This window comes from Hordeum vulgare, chromosome 5H, assembly GCF_904849725.1.
Source record: "Hordeum vulgare subsp. vulgare chromosome 5H, MorexV3_pseudomolecules_assembly, whole genome shotgun sequence".
Lineage (NCBI taxonomy): Eukaryota > Viridiplantae > Streptophyta > Magnoliopsida > Poales > Poaceae > Hordeum > Hordeum vulgare.
The window spans coordinates 424161233-424166790 of NC_058522.1; positions in this window are offsets into that span (position 1 = coordinate 424161233).

Here is a 5558-nt window from a genome sequence, read left to right on the forward strand (position 1 = left end):
ACTACATCAACCGCGTTCACTAACGCTTCTGCTGTACGGTCTACAAGGGTACGTAGATCACACATCCCCTCTCGTAGATGGACATCACCATGATAGGTCTTCGTGCGCGTAGGAAAATTTTTGTTTCCCTTGCGACGTTCCCCAACAATATGAATGTTTCACGAAAAGGGGTCTGAAAGTCGCCTAAGCCTGGTCCTTTAATACAAACAAACTACGTAGAGTTACAACTATGGGAAAATAACTAAACAAATCCAATAAATTGCTACGAAGGTATATTATGTATATAGAACAAGAGGTAGACAAAGGTCACTCGTAAGTAAATAGGTAGTGCAAGGCCCATTGGCTCAAGTGGAGGTGGCACGACACATTTTACTTGGTTTTATGTCACATCCTTTGTTTTGACAATTGTGTTATGCTAGAAAGGACTTTGAAGACTTGGCGGAATCTTTTGGAAATTGCACTAGATAAGATACCTAAAAAGCCCAAGATCACTCAACTCAGAGTTCGGATGCAAAAATTGTCATCATTTGAAGCCATGGTTGTTTCATCAGCCTAAACCATAAAGAAGTGCGGCCAATTCACTTGGTGAGGGAAGTGTAAACTAGGGAATCACTACTACGAAAGCTTATAGGTAGAATATTACCACTAGCATCTGTTAGGTACCAGGTACTATCGTTAAGTACCAATAGCGCGGGTCCTAACAAGCGGTACGGGGAGTTGTCATAGCAGTAGTGTCGGGTGAACTAGTTAACGCTACTGCTAAGTGGGCCACACGGTGCCCCAGGTTAGGAAATACTAACGGCACTTGTCCCATATCCCGCGATACAACTAATACCGTAGTTGTAGCGCGTTATGAGGAAAACATGCTACCGCTATTCTTCTACATGTAAGTTGGTGGCCCATATTAGCAGGAGCGCTTGTTATGGGCCGACGCTACAGCTAATGTGACTAATAGTAGCACGGGCCCTAGACCCGTGCTGCTGCTAAATCCTACCTTATCCACTCTTCCCCCGCGTCGCCCCCCCTCACTCTCCTCACTCTCCCCCTCCTCACTCTCTCCCTCTACATTCGATCTCTTCCTTGCACCAACCGTCACCCATCCTGGACGACCCTTCCTCGCGCGGACGCCCTTCCCATACCGTCCCGCACCCGCCGCCCTCCCCCGTGCGGCCGCCCTTCCCGTCACGCGCCCGCCACCTATTGCCAGCCACCGCCCAACGCCAAGATAGATCCTTCCTCCACTTCCCTCCCTCCCTCATCCCTCTGTTTTTAATACAATAGCCTATTAAGATATAGAAATGTATTGGAATTTTTAGGTATATAAATTTTTAGTATATAAAATTTAGGTATATAAATTTTTAGTATAGAAAATTTAGGTACAGCAAATTTGAGTGCTTATGTTTTTCAATATAGAAATGGATAATTTGATTATTTTTATGTCATTATCACTTTGCCAACAAATAATGCCATATGTCATTATTGAACATGTATATGATTTTGTGGGGAACACCTCCGAGTGGCCTATGTTTTGTTAGAATGTTGATTTATTTCTGTTTCGGCAAATTTCAGGCGCCCGATATGTCCTGTTTTTAACAAAGGCTATGCCAAAAAATTTGCATGACTTTTCCTATAAAGTAGGAAATATCAAGTGCATGTGATATGCCAGAACAGGAATTAAACAACATTCTGGCAAAACATAGGTCATCTTCTTGATGGAGAAATATTGACCATTGGAGTGACAGTCGCTTCCTCTTCCTCTTCCCGCGATACATACCTTGGTATAATGTGCGAGAGAGGAAAAGGAAGCGACCATCACCAACGGTCAAAATATCAGATATGATTAATCTCGTCTATTGTCGTGGGGGTAGCTTCCTCCTTCTTCCTCGTGTGCTACACATTTTGGCAATGCACACGGGGAAGAAGGAGGGTGGGACCATCACCGACGGTCAAAATATCATAGATGACTGTTGTCATCAGGGTCGCTTCCTCCTTCCTCCCCGTGTGCTAGACATTTTAGTTATGCACGCGGGGACGAAGCGAGGAGCGGCAATCACCGACGGTCAAAAATTAGCGTGAGGGAGTGCCCACCACATACACCATCATATTAGTGTGATGGAGTGGGCACCATATACACCATGAGATATGAGATTTTTTGAAGGAAGCCTCGACAGACCGAAATTCAACCCATGCTGAATAGTTTCTTGTATAGTTGCAGCCAATTTTTAATCTTTGAATCATGAACACAAGAAATGTTTGACGATGAGAGGATCCTTGGATGTAATTGGTGCATCGACGATAGAGGTATATGCGAGTGTTATCCTCACCTAGACAACAGTAAACCCTTCACCGTTAAGCTAATGGAAAACTTCGGAATTATTATGATATGTAAAGACGGCATGTATTTTTTTGTAATAAAGCATGATGTGTGCTTTTTGCTTTAATTAACATGTAATTTTATTTTATACAATTCGCCTACCATGCAAGACCTCATGTCTTGGACAAGTTTTATTTCCAAGATAGGGAGAGTACAGAGACGGAGAGAGCTCACCTAAAGACATACCTTCGATCTTGGATAGCATTATGCAAGGCATACGGGTTTCAGGAGAACACGCAAATAACCTTCGATCTTGGTCATGACGATGATCGTGATAATAATATCAAAATTTGGGTGCATGTGTATCACTTGCTTCTAGTTCTATATCCATGTAAGTTTGTCAACAAATTTATTGGGTAATTTATATTGTTTATTTAAAAATATTTGATACTCATCCCGACTAAACTTATTTATTTTAAATTTTCAGCCTATTTCCCTTCTTCAAAAAATACACGACAGATAGTAGACCGAACCTACTACAGTTATGGCTCCGAGCTTATTTGGTTGGAGAAAATAAACCAATCTCATTTATTCGTGATGTTGAGCATTTTAAGAACAGCTTCATGATTGGCGGCACTTATAGTGGATACGTGCCACTAGTGCACAAGTTAAACTATTATAACATCACTTCAGACATCTTTGTAAGATTTGTTTTACTATTGTGTCACTAGTCCACCTTTTGCATACATTCCTATTAAGAAAAAATAATTTCCGAACCATGTTATTATTACATATGTTCTTCAACAAGTACTCCTTCGAGAGACTATGCCTAACGTGATGTTTACTAAAGGTGATTTGCGTATGGTTAGGCTCATACCTCACTTTGGGCCTAGAAACCCTGGAGACGTGGTTTTGGGGGTTTAATATGGAAACTGGGTACAATATAAAATTATTTTAATATTAATATTAAATATGAAAATATCCAAAATTAGGTGTCCACGGGCTTGGCATTTTCATGTTGGTTTGCGAGGCTCGATCTTATCAATGGCTAGATTTAGAGGAATGGATGTACAACCCAGCCACATGAGTTTATGTTCTCATGGGTGCAAATTTGGGATCTTATTCTTTCAAAAAATAAAAAAAATTGGGGGGGGGGGGGTCCTGATACGTCTCCGTCGTATCTACTTTTCCAAACTCTTTTGCCCTTGTTTTGGACTCTAATTTGCATGATTTGAATGTAACTAACCCGGACTAACGCTATTTTCAGCAGAATTGTCATGGTGTTATTTTTGCGCAGAAATAAAAGTACTCGGAATGACCTGGAAATTTACGAGGATTTTTTGTGGAATATATAAAAAATACTGGTGCAAGAATCAACCGGAGAAGTGGAGCGTGGAGCCCACAAGCCCACCAGGCGCGGGCCCCCCTGGCCGCGCCTGGCAGGCTTGTGGGGCCCACGAATCTCCACCGCCTCCAATTCCAGCTCTATTTAGTCCCTTTTCGTCTGGACAAAAATCAGGGAGAAGAGTTCATCGCGTTTTACGATATCGAGGCACCGCCACCTCCTGTTCTTCCTCTGGAGGCCAGATCTGGAGTCCGTTCTTGGCTCCGGAGAGGGGAGATCGCCGCCATCGTCATCACCAACCTTCCTTCATCGCCAATTCCATGATGCTCTTCACCGTTGTTGAGTAATCCCATCGTAGGCTTGTTGGACGGTGATGGGTTGGATGAGATCTATCATGTAATCGAGTTAGTTTTGACGGGGATTGATCCCTAGTATCCACTATGTTCTGAAATTGATGTTGCTACTACTTTGCCATGCTTAATGCTTGTCACTAGGGCCCGAGTGCCATGATTTCAGATCTGAACCTATCATGTTCTCGCCAATATATGTGTGTTCTTGATCCTATCTTGCAAGTTGTAGTCACCTACTATGTGTTATGACCCGGCAACCCCGGAGTGACAATAGCCGGAACCACTCTCGGAGATGACCATAGTATGAGGAGTTCATGTATTCACCATGTGTTAATGCGTTGGTCCGGTTCTTTATTAAAAGGAGAACATTAATATCCGGTAGTTTCCATTAGGACCCCGCTTCCAAGGGAGGGATGGACAATAGATGTCATGCAAGTTCTTTTCCCTAAGCACGTATGACTACATACGGAATACATGCCTACATTACATTGACAAACTGGAGCTAGTTGCATATCTCTCCGTGTTATAACTGTTGCATGATGAATACCATCCGGCATAATCATCCATCACCGATCCAATGCCTACGAGTTTTCCCTATTGGTCCTTGCTACGTTACTTTGCCGCTACTGCTACTGTTGTTACTTTGTTGCTACTGTTGTCACTATTGCTACTGGTTACCGTTGCTACGGTTGCTGTCACACTACTCGGCTACTGATACTTTTCGGCAGATACTAAGTTTTTCAGGTGTAGTTGAATTGACAACTCAACTGCTAACACTTGAGAATATTCTTTCGCTTCCCCTTGTGTTGAATCAACAAATTTGGGTTGAATACTCTACCCCCGAAAACTGTTGCGATCCCCTATACTTGTGGGTTATCAAGACTATTTTCTGGCGCCGTTGTCGGGGAGGGATAGCTCTATTCTTTGGGTCACTTGGGATTTACGTCTGCTGGTCATGAGGAATACGAAGGATCCAAGAACTAAAGTCTTGCCCTCAACTACGAGGACAGGTAAGGAACTGCCATCTAGCTTTGCACTTGATTCACCTTCAGTTATGAGTAAGTTTGTGACACCACCTCCTGCTAGAAATTTTGATGTGTCGCCTGTGCTTGATGATGCTACTTCTGTTGTCCGTGATACTTGTGATGATGCTATGCTTGATACTGCTTTGCCACTAGGTGCATTCCTTGATGCACAAATTGCTAGAGTTGCTGCTAGATGTGATGATATTTCTGAAACTGCTGAGATTATTGAGGTAGAACCTGCTATTTTGCCTGGTAGAACTAGCTCTCCTAGATATGAATTGTCTGATATGCCTGAGGGTTATGTTATGGAGGGAGAGATAGTTGAGGACTTTCTTGCTTGTAGGATAGCTATGATGTTGAGAAATTACTGCGCAAGTGGAAAGAAAAATCTCTGAACGCTAGGATGAAATACGACCCAAAGTTTGCTACTTTGCCTATCTTTGTGACCAATAAGGATTATGAATTCTCTGTCGACCCTAAGTTAATCACTCTGGTCGAATCTGATCCTTTTCATGGTTATGAGT